General features: G+C 44.6%; 1 protein-coding gene across 1 annotated transcript in view; it reads left to right on the top strand.

Moving 5' to 3' along the window:
- Positions 1 to 4,673: 4,673 nt before the first annotated feature.
- The window catches only part of LOC146062954 (collagen alpha-1(XIX) chain-like), a 266,102-nt gene continuing 258,364 nt past the window's right edge, over positions 4,674 to 12,411 (top strand). The window contains exon 1 of the mRNA XM_083174964.1: positions 4,674 to 4,938. The gene's annotated coding sequence lies outside the window, so the exon portion shown is untranslated. The remainder of the gene's footprint in view (positions 4,939 to 12,411) is intronic.

Genomic DNA, 12,411 nt, shown 5'->3' with positions numbered 1-12,411 from the left:
AACAAAAGGGGAACTGCCTGCTGGGCCTTCGCCCCCCCCCCCCAAAGGCCAGGGCCCCATGGCAGTGGCATCGCCATCACCCTCTGTAGTTACACCACTGGGGATGGGGAGGCGCCTTAACGACCTGCAGGAGCATGCATCATTAATGATATTGTGCATACACACTAGACTATACAAATGGAGCGCCTCTCATCCAGCGCAGGGGCTCGCCAGATTGCCCCGGCTGGCGAAATGTCACTCCATCTGACTGGGATGCGCGAGCGTCTCACACGCATGCACGTCCTAGTTACCGGGCAGTGGGGGACACGAACCCTGCCCGTCTTTGCTTCAGGGAGATGGGCAGGGTTAGGGGGAGAACAGGGAGGTGGGGGTGAACGGCGGGGACCGGCGGTTGGCGATCCAACCACCAGACTCCCGCTAGATGAAGCCCGCTTCATCTGTATGCATCATTTCAGTAAAAATATTGTTATTGTGTATATAATTTTATAAAAAGAAACAGTACTTGTGTATTAGCAGGGCGCCCGGCTATGCTACGCTGACAACGTAGCTTAGGCTACGTTGTCAGTGTAGCGTAGCCGGGCGCCCTGCTAATATATGCCTTTATACTTACTTGGCGGGCTGAAGGGCGGGTGGTGGGGCTTGAGCAGTGGGCGGTGAGGCTTGAGCGGAGGGCGGGCAGAGGGGGGGAGATACCTCCAGCACTCGGCGGACACCAGCACCCGGCCGGGGGAGACGCATCCTGGGCTAAGGCGGCAGCAATGTACGTAATTCAGCGTACTGCCGCTGGCGGAGCATCACATGGTTTCCCTGATCCCCCAGCGGCACTACGCTAATTGCGTACACTGGGGAGCAGGCATATGGCACCAGCACACAGTGACCGGTCAGCAGGGCAGAGTGACAAGCGCTGCAGGAGGGGGAGCGCAACGCTGCAGCCGGAGACATGTAAGTATAAAGCACCACGTATCCACGTGGATGTGTAGTTAATGTAATAAAGTGTGGCGAGCGCAGCGAGCCTCTGAGCCCGAAGCGTTGGGAGCGCAATGAGCCCCGCGAGGGGCCACGTATCTGCGTGCATTCGCCACGCTTTGGGCTTGGTGGCTTGCTGCGCTCGCCACACTTTATAAAATTAACTCCACACCCATGTGCATACTGGGGGTATGACGTGGATAGTGGGGATATGAACCATTGTGTATTATCACAGCTCCTGAACACTTTACGTAGCACAGCTCCTGAACAAGTTACGTAACTTCCGTAGTTTACGGAACTTACGTAGTTTACGTAGCCAGCATATTGGTGTATTGGTATTCTCAATACACCACTACGCAAACTACGTAATGGGCGCCGTGTTAATACACAAGTACCAAAAAAACACATAGGGCAGTATTCAATGAGAAAAGTTCTCCGTGTTTTGTGGAGAATTTGTGCTTTGTTCGCCTTGGATGGAGCATTTTGCTCTCCAAAAGCGAGCAACCCTATTCAATGTGAAATATTCTCCGTCTTTTTAAGTGATTTTCTCCGTCTCTCTCCGTGTAGCAATTCTCCATCTTTTGATAGAGAGCTGGAATGTGAACTTTTGAACGTAAAGGTTTTTTTTTTTAAATTTTGGTGTAAAAAAATCTGGTTTTTTTTCCTGTGAAGGGGCATGTTATTTTTATTCATGTGCTTATAGCACATGAATATATATTTAATTTAAAAAAAAAATATTTTTTTAAATTTTTTTTTTTTTTTTTACACAGTGCAGCCAGCAGGGGGCCCGAGCGCTCGAGCCGCTCATTAGATATTCATATATTCACTGCAGCCGAACGTAACTATGCACGAACGGTGCAGTGAATACTGGGTCCCCCGCTGGCTATAGGGGGGTGCAGCCTGGGTCCTGGAGAGCCCCCCTCCCCTCCACAGTCCTCTGGAGCAGCCAGGGAGACTTTAATCTCTCTGGCTGCTTCCGGCTCCCTGAAAGCTCCCTGCTCCCTGCAGGGGTTAAGACTCGCCGCGAGTGGCGGCGAGTCTTAACCACATTGAATAGAGGGAGCAGGAGTGGCAGCGAGCCCTCCGGAACACGGAGAGTGCATGGAGAGCTAAATAAAACGCTCTCCATGCACGGAGAACTTTTTCATTGAATACTGCCCATAGTGTGTATGCACCTTTACAGTTTGCTCCAAGAAAAACAAACTACTGTAGAAAGCACATTCGCAAATATGGTTTTATGTAATAACAGATTTTAAGCGGGGCAGGTTGACTAATAGAAAGGGAAGCAGCGGTCACATAAGTCTCAGGAGTGAACATACAATCATTTACACAGCCATCTACATGGTTATTGCTAGGTTAACATAATTGCATTAGAAAAAGGTGAGTGCTTGGTCACAAGCAGCCACGAGCCAACTTGCCAGAGGGAAATCTGTATGTGGCAGCCTTCGCACTACTTATAGAAATCATTATAGACATTTGCATCAGATCAGCGCAGGCTAGAAGTTAAATGTCACTTAATTCATCATCTGATCTGTCACTAGGAGAGAAGCCGACAGTAAGGAAAATTACATTTTTACTGCTCCCCTGAGATGAACTTCCTCTTTATCATATTGCAGGAAGCTTAAGCATATTTACATATTATGTTCACTTAGTACATATTGACTGGAAGGTAAGCTCAGATTTTACTACTGTAAAACAATTTGATTGCATAAACTATTATATTAATATTGTGCATTATGCCTATTTGCAATTACAGAAATGTTGAACATTAATTGTCGCATTTTTTTAAGAAATTTGTAATATTTGTTTTCATTGTTTGCCTTTGTTTGATTGGATATGGGCCATTATGTCGACCAAACAAAGGTTGACATGCGTTAGATCAACCACTGAAAATCAACAGGCCTTATGTCGACACATTATTATTATTATAATTTTATTCATAAGGCGCCACAAGTGTTTCGCAGCGCCATACATAGGAGCAGTACAGGGAGACAAAACTTAGTATTACAAGTGAATATATAACAAAAATAGAGTACATTTAAAAAGAGCGCCACCGTTCAATACACATTACAGTTTAAATGTAAGTCTTGTACTACTAGAGGCTTGTGGCTTGTGGCCAAAGATGGAGATGAGTATGTGGAGGAAGATGGTCACTGAGTGTTTGAGTATGGGAGAGCTGTGAGTGAAATGCGAAGAGAAGAGTTTTCAGTGGCCGTTTGAAGTTTTGGTATGGTCAGGGAGAGTCTAACTGTTCCACTGAAGGAGTGCAGCATGGGCAAAGTCCTGAACTCTAGTGTGGGAAGCAGGGATCAGGGTGGAAGAGAGATGACCGTTGTCGGCCGACTGTAGAGGGCGGGAGGGTGGATGAATGGAGATGAGGTTAGAGACATATGGAGCAATGAAATTAGAGATGGCCCTGTAGTGAGTGTGAGGTGTTTGAAGAGGATTCTGTGGAGGAATTGGAGCCAGTGCAGATTTTATTGAAGGGGATTGGCAGAAGTAGAGCAGTGGGAGAGGAAGATAAGCCTGGTTCCAGAGTTAAGGACAGATTGGAGCGGAGCCAGTTGGGAGCGAACGAGGCCAGTGAGGAGAACATTGCAGTAGTCGAGCCATGAGATGACCAGTAAGTGGATGATAAGCTTAGTTGCACTCTGGAAGAGAAAAGGCCTGATGCGAGCAATGTTGCGTAACATGAAAAAGGTCGACATGGCTTTAGGTCAACAGGGTCATTAAGTCAACACAAGCATTAGGTCAACATTGGGAAGGTCGACGTGGGTTTTTCTCTCTTTTGTCCAGACTGCCGACACAGTTGACATGGACACTGTATCGGTGCACCACGTTCCCTTGCAGGGCTCGCTGCACTCACCATGCCCTAGTGGATGGTAGGACATGAAATACCGCCTGTCGGCACATGTCGACTCAAAAAAAAAGAAGTGAAAACACCATGTCCACCTTTTGACTGTCAACCTTCCCAATGTCGACCTAATGCTTGATCGATCTATTGACCCTGTCGCCCTAAAGCCATGTCAAACTTTTTCATGTATCAACCGAAGGACTGTCGACCTTCAGTGATCAAACTAATGCGCGTCGACTTTTTGAATGTTGACCATTTTATTATACAGTATACAAGTCACTGTTGGTATGACAACTACTGCAACTGAAGATTTAACATTCTCTATGGGACACATTACATTTTAGCAGAGGACATGAAAGGGATTCAGGTCACCTACTGTAAGTGGGTTATTTTCTGTACAGTAGGGTCCACACTTCCACTACTGCTACATATAGCACTGTGTGTAACATTCTGTCTATCTGCCATGGCAGAGATCCCCCGAATCCCAGCCTGAGCAGCCTGTCACATAAAGCAGGAGAAGTGCGGCTTGGCATATCCCAGGGAGACAGTTGCTAGACTGATGTCAGATTCCCCAGCTGAGATGATATTACACTGTAAGGGAAAGTCTGCTCCTGTGGAAAAGGCTTTTTAATGGGAAACCAATAAATGCCATTGGTCCCTTGAGCTCTCTCTAAAGTTAATGCCACACACACGGGTACGTTTTATGGCTTTCCAAATGACAGCAGGCTAAACTGTGAATGAATGCAAATGCTGGATGTACAGTATTCAGCATTTGATACTTTCATGCTATATACCAGATTCTTGTTGCTAGCATTAGGCTGGCTTCTGTTGATCTCAGAAAGGCCTGCAGACCGTTGCCACTCGGAAGGGATTTTAAACGTATCCAGCTGCTACTAAAAAGGTAAATTGCTCTGAATTTGTTAGCAGAGTGCCATGTGCTGGTTATCTGTGCTGGTGGCCGTCCTGTCTGCTGACTGAGTGGGAGGATCACACTGTGAGACTAATAAGGACAGAGCTCCTCTACCCTCTCCCACTCTTGGGGAGTCTGAATCCAGCTAAGTTCAGCACTTGCAGCTTTGTATCATTTTGACTGTGGGATTTATTCCAAAAGATTAAAGGTAAGATACTATTAGCAGATAGGAGCATTGTACTAAGAAAGCTGTTTGTTCTCTTTTTATATGTCTCTTTAAAGTTTAGCAGAACATTGCTATCTTGCCTCCCACACTATAATGCAGCAGAGATGAATAAAAAGCAGCTATACATTAATAAGTCATTGGTGACATCAGCACTGGAATCAAATATTTAAAGACATGCATTCGCAATGGACCGAGTGAAGCTGTTATTAATTAAAGTTGGAAGTATGTTTCCTAATTAAAGAGGCCGAGATGGAGATAAGAATGGGGAGCTTAATTGGGGATCTGTGAGTGAATATGTGATTGCTGACGGCTGTCAGGCTGCTAGGAAAGCGTTAAGAACGCGGAGTGCTAGAGTACACAGTGACAAATCCGCGTGTTCTCCGCCTGTTTGTGCTGTCATCTACCTATTTATCTCCATCATGTGTGTCACAGATCAGATGTATTAGAGTACAACAGTGATTAGGTGCAGGGCTGGCACAGGCAGCACAAGGCAGGAGATGCCAACTATAAATAAATAACCCCAGATTACCTGATTGCCCATAAACAATAACGTTTCGCAGACGATTCCCTGCAGGCAGCTCCTCATGCTGTGTACCTAGATTTCTGCACAACCTGCGATGCCATTTGGATAGCTGCAGACGATCTCAGGCATATGTAGAAATATACATCATACTGTTTACGCGTGTTTTGTAAACACGTTGTCTTTATTGAATAACACAGGTCATGGCTGGTGATGGCCATCATAATTCATATTATCAGACTCATAAAAAGACAGCTATAGAATTGTCAGGTCTTACAAGCGATGCTAATGGTTTTCTGTTCCTTTGATCGCTTCCCAGGAGAAAATCCAGTTGATCATTTCCTCCCAATGGGTTCCTCCTCTATGTCACATTTCCCAAATGTTTGGCTATTTTCCATCCCCTTCACGTGCCAATCACTATATATTGATGCGATCCAACAGCAGCACATTCTCTCCGTTCAGCCTTCGGTTAACCCTTTAGCGTTTAACTGAATGCAGCTTTGCACGAACAATTCACAATTGTGCTGAACTTTTATTTGTTTGTTAGAGACGCTGGAAACAGCTGTTTTGTGCAACAAGTGCCCAGTGCAATGGCATGCAGGGTACTATATACAGCATATACTGTGCTATATAAGGTGCAACGTGCAGTGCCCCTGCACTTTGCCAGCAGGGTACTTCCTAAGGCTGAGACAGAAGGAGGGTGAGAGCGCAATGGTCATCAGTGAGAGCAGGGTATGTGATGGCAAAGGATCCGGCCAGCACTGTCTGTCCCAGGTCAGACTAGTAAAACTATCTGAGACTTAGCTAAAGTTTCCAGAAATCAGAAACCACCAAGCTCCTAGGTCACCCCAGCCCATCCGGTACTGACATGATTCATGGAGGATTGGGAAATATAAGTGTGAGCAATCCATCTAAAGTCACATAACTTACTACATACACTGTATCAGATGTCCCACGCGTGCAGGCTATAAATACCTGATAACAGAATGAAGAATAAATAATGTGTTTCTAAGTTGCTGGAGAAAGGGACCATTTCCAATATCTGGATGATCTGTGATCGCTGGTTATTATTATGTATTAGGGGCTCATTTGTACAACCATTTATGTATTCTTTCCAATTTTGCATGGCTCAGGAGTATAGAACTGGAGTGCTGTGGCCTGTTGTGTTATACTGTACACGAGGAAATGGGGCTCAAGGTTGGAGCAGGAATAAGGGACTCTCATAAACTTAACAGAGGAGACAGGTGTGATTTTATTACTTGGGCAATGTCTCTGTGTGTGTGGTGGGTATAGACAGTATGTAAAACACTATTATACAGTGTGACACAGAGGGTGACATTTAATAGGATGAGAGATTCAGAAAGTGAGAGATTTTTTAAGAAATCTCCAGTTTTTTTAAAGTGGCAATCATTTACACTGCAAAATCAAACTGGTTTTGCAGTGTAAATGATTGCCGCTTTAAAAAAAACCCTGGAGATTTCTTACCAAATCTCTCACTTTCTGAATCTCTCATCCTATTAAATTTCACCCATTGTGTGTGTGTGTGTGTGTGTGTGTGTGTGTATTTATGTATGTATGTATACTGCATATAATCTTTAGGACTGAAAGCAATTGACTATATATTCTATATATTAGCCTTCAACACAGCCATTTATTACCAAGTAGTAAAATCACACCTGTCTTATCAGTTTAACAAACTGTGGTTCAATTCTGGGGAATGTCACCTACTCCTGTTATTTATTGCGGAACATGTATAAATATATGTGACCAGACAAACCGTAAAATAGCAGCTGTTGAAAGTTAATAGTCAAAAATTGCCAATTTTATGCCCACGATTTAAAAAATATTGTTTACTGGGTACTAAAACATGACACATTGTGGCTATTCTACACTAGCTCTGACAATCACCTATTCTGTTATTGCAAGTGATACTAGTCATTTATATTTATCACACACGCACCCCTGAATGTAACCTGCCTACCTGTGATGCCCCACCCACTTTCTCACCTACTGTAGGCACAAGACATGGACATTGTACTGTGTACACTGCTATAGTAGGCACTTGGCAGGTACCTGTATGGGGCTCTTCTGTGTATCCAAGTAGCATATTGTTTTTTTCTACAAAAGTTTTATTTAAAGTACCTGAATATGTTACAATGTCCTAAAAACTAGTAATCACAATGTATTATTTTGTGTATAACTTTATCCATTTTTAAATGGCTCTCCTAAGTTTAGTATTGCCAAAAAGAACCCCATTTAACCCCTGCCAAAAAAGAACCCCATTTAACAATCCAGCATCTATACAATTTAATAATAAATATACTCATTCTAACAATAAAAAATAAAGGTACTCTTTACCTAGAACGGCGCCCACGATTGAAATCGCGGGCATCGCGGGTAAAATCGCGGTAATCGCGGCATCGCGGGTAAATCGCGGGTAAATCGCGGGTACATCAAAATCGGGTACCCGCGATTACCGCGATTTTCCCATAGAGAACAATGTTAAAAAGCCTGATTGACCGTGATTTTAGCGTTAAATGCCTCAATGCCCGCGATTTTCCCATAGGAATCAATGTTAAATGGGCTACAGAGCCCAAATAGCCTCAATTAACCCTTAAATGTCCCCCCAATTTTTGTACGCCACCCCACGATCCACGCCAACCCGAAGCGTGGCGAGCGCAGCGAGGCCGCGAGGGGCGGCGGTACGCGTCCTACGACCTTTTCATGCCCTACTATCCACGTCGGCGTGGAGTTGAGAATAGAATAGTGTGGCGAGCGCAGCGAGCCACCGAGCCCGAAGCGTGGCGAGCGCAGCGAGCCCCGCGAGGGGACGCGGATACCTTCACAGGTAAGCGCGTCCCCTCGCGGGCTTCACAGGTGTCCGCGTGGCCACGGACACCTGTGAAGCCCGCGAGGGGACGCGCTTACCTGTGAAGGTATCCGCGTCCCCTCGCGGGGCTCGCTGCGCTCGCCACGCTTCGGGCTCGGTGGCTCGCTGCGCTCGCCACACTATTCTATTCTCACACCACGCCGACGTGGATAGTAGGGCATGAAAAGGTCGGAGGACGCGTAACGCCGCCCCTCGCGGGCTCGCTGCGCTCGCCACGCTTCGGGTTGGCGTTGATCGTGGGGTGGCGTTAAAAATTTGGGGGGACATTTAAGGGTTAATGGGCTCTGTAGCCCATTTAACATTGATTCCTATGGCCAAATCGGGTGGATTGAGGCATTTAACACTAAAATCGGGTCCATCGCGGCTTTTAACATTGCTTCCTATGGGAAATCGGGAGCATCGCGTCGCGGGCATCGCGGGTACGTTTATGGCCGGCCGCGACGCGACCGACGCGATTTTTCAGGTTTAACATGGTTTTCAATGGGAAAATCGCGGGCATCGCGTCGGTCGCGTCGCGGGCAGGCATAAATGTACCCGCGATGCCCGCGACGGGCGCCGTTCTAGGTAAAGAGTACCAAAATAAATACTGTTTGTATTTACTGCCCTAACATGTTTTTAAATTTGGCATTAATTCTGATGTAATTATGAAAATATTCCGAAAGTTAGTTATTTTGGGTTCGTTGGACCATTTTACTAAACAGTGTAAAATCTTATCGCTCTGCTTGCAAATTTGTATTACTAGAATTGTGTTCACTGTATATATAACTGGTAATAAATACATACATTTGCATAGGGCATACAGTCTACATTATACTTTTAGAAAGCCTCAAGTTTAGTTTTATTTACTTCTTAACTTTGATATGAATATAAATTCAACACCTGCTGTTATCAAGCACACTCCATCTCTGCTGGTGTTTCTCTATTGGAATGTTGCCTGAGCACCGCATTTTACTTACAGTACTTGTTCATATGAGTTTTCGTTCGTTGCATTTTTAACCATCTCTTTTGGGGATTGGCAACTGTTTTGTATCAGGGTGGCAGCTAAAATTCAGCAAAGCTCAGTGTGCCAGTTCTATATATAAATTATATATAACAATATGTACAGTAGTACGTTTCAATCCACACAACTATGAATTGTGTGTAAGCTGGAGTATACAAAGCTACAACTCAGTCCCAACATGTAACTAATATACACAGTATATTATAGTACAGTATATTGTGTTTACAAGATACAGTAGTTCACATTCTGACACCTTTTAAATACTCCCCCCACATCCTATTGCACTGCAGTGTGGTCACATAGATAAGGTTTTATATTAGTTACTAATTCACTGTTCCTTCCACTGTCCCCGACAGTGAGTGCCACTTCAGACTATATAGGCATCCCAGAAGCCCGTGCTTCCAGAGCTACTACTCTACTGTCTTCTACTGTGTTAGTTTGGTAAAGCTGATCCAGTCTGTGCTGGTTTCACATTGCAAACCTGCTTTCAACCCGTTTTTGTAAATGTGTCTTAAAACGGGTCAAAAGCCAGTTAACCCCCTTTCATATTGCATGTTGTAAATGGTATATTGCAGTTTCAATACCGTTTTTGTACCTTTCCGATTAAACCCGTTTCACCCATAGAAAGCCATACAATATCATTTTAAATGGCCTTTTCCTGTATGTGGGCGGGGATCATGCAGGAAGATAACCTATCACCCTTGTGTGTTTATAATTTGTAGCAAACACCGTTTCTGAGCTGTTCAGACAGCGGGGGAAACGGCTCAGAAACATGTAGGATCCTGCTTTTAACTCGTTTCAAAATACCGATATTCTGTAACCGGTAAATTGACAATGGAGCTTTCACACTGCAGCTGTACCCATTTTAAAACGGTAAAAAAGGCAATATACCATGTTAAAGCTGCAATGTGAACGGGGTATTAGAGAGAGAGAGCCTCATGTCTCATGTCCCCTATGTCCTCATTGAGCTCTTCATGCCACTTAATACCTGCGCATGTCTTGTCTGTCATGGTGCTGGATGTTGCTGTTGACTCCTACTCTAGTTTGTCTTAAATATGTAAAGTTTGAACAGTAATCCCATATCACATTGTAAATGCACAGTACTCAAAAGCTCATACACAGGGCTGCAGGGGGTTCTATATTTAAAGGTTCAGTGGCTGCTTCCAGTTATCTGTGTGCACCCGAAATTATTTCATTTATATATGGGTCTCTCGGAAGTGGTATCTCACTTCAAATTTATGATGCGAACATCTGTATGAAATACATATTTTATATACTTTTTGTTGTATGAAATAAAAACTTTTTACTGCTTTATATGTGTGCATATATACAGTTTTGGTGAAACTGCCATCAGCGCACCTCTACACTTTCTTTCTCTCTCTATGTTTTCCCTATACCTCTATTAACAGCAAGGTATTTAGAGGTGCTGCTAACCCCACAGCGCAGACAGGGTCACAACCCCCCATATATATATACTGTATATTGCTTCAGGGTTTGACTGTATGGAAGTAATTTGATGCACTTTTCTCAGGCAGAAAATTGAAGACAATTAATGCGCAACAAAAATCAACTTGCAACAATTGGAATATACCTTTCTATTCTGAAATGAGTGAAAACTATTATTGTTTCCTTTCAAAATCACACAATTAATAACCATTTGTGGTTGTAATTAGAACAGATATGAAGGAGTGCTACTGTATATCTGTTTCGGCCTCAGGAAGAACAGACAAACTACTGCTGTGATTTGTTTTCAAGCTCACATACACTGTATACTGTATATTTTCTTCAATCAAATGGACAATGGACAAGACCCTACCTCACACTTTTATGCATACTGTGTGTGTGTGTATTCCATTCAGGGCCAGTGTAAGGCTTCTCAGCACCCTAGGCAAAACTTCAACCTACTCCCACCCTCCCCACCAAAAAAAAAAAATTATGTGGTCCTACCAGCCCCCCGGAGGCCCTCTGCACCCTCCCCTTTGCCACCCAAACAGAGTACAAGGAGGAGGGGGCAGCAATGTAGGGAAGTATGTATCAAGGGAAAGTATGGAGGTGAGGTATTAGAAGTTCCATAGTCACCACCTGCATTAAGTACAACAAGGATCCTCATAGACAGCCTTGATTTTTTGATTTGCAGACTTAGTGGCGCCCCCCCCCCCCCCCCAGTTCCCGGTGCCCTAGGCAGATGCCTAAAGCTGCCTAATGGTAGAGCCGGCCCTGATTCCATTTGGAAATGCTGAACGTCGATGCAACTTGTCATTGTGCAAGGCCTGTACTAGCAGAATTTAGCTGTAGGAGGAATGATCTATATACTAGCTGAGGTTACCGGGCGTTGCTTGGGTTAAACTTTGGATGTACAATTAGCATTACTTGAACTTTATCCATCTTTTGTTTTAAGCATAACCGCTCACCATGCCCATGGTGTGACTGGCATACACCTGTCTGTGATGGGCTCCCGATCTAAGCACAGTTAGTTTTCTTAAACCCTGTGTCCTCTACCCCCTTTATGTTATGCAGTTCTGCTATATCTTGCATTCCTGACCCACTTTGTAGTGGTCAGACCCCTTTTTGGGGCCCCCTGGACCCCAGCAGTGTCGGGATTGCGGGTGTTAGTGGCTGTGAACCTAATCTAGACCCAATCAATGTCCTCTACCCCCTCTATGTTATGCAACTTCACCATATGTTGCTTCCCTCACCCACTTTGTGTAATGGCCGAACCCCTTTTTGGGCTCCTGGCGGTGTCAGGATTGGGGTTCTACGTGGACATGAATCTAATCTGAACCCAATCAATGACCTCTACACACTCTATGTTATGCAACTTGGATATATCTTGCTTTTCTGACCCACTTTGTGTAGTGGGCAGACCCATTTTTTGGGGCCCTGGGGCTCCCATGGGGATGCTAGGGGTGTCTTACCCCCACAGCCTTTCCTTTCAGATTGTAAGTCATATCTGCACCAAATATAGTGTAAATTGCTCCAGGCATTCTAGTTGTGCTGGATATCTGTGACCCAATTTGTGCAGTGGGGGACCCCTTGTTTGGTCCC

Source organism: Crinia signifera, chromosome 3 (assembly GCF_055691185.1).
Source record: "Crinia signifera chromosome 3, ASM5569118v1, whole genome shotgun sequence".
Taxonomy (NCBI): Eukaryota; Metazoa; Chordata; class Amphibia; order Anura; family Myobatrachidae; genus Crinia; species Crinia signifera.
Note: the sequence above shows the minus strand (reverse complement) of the source record. Positions and strands in the feature narration are given on the sequence as shown.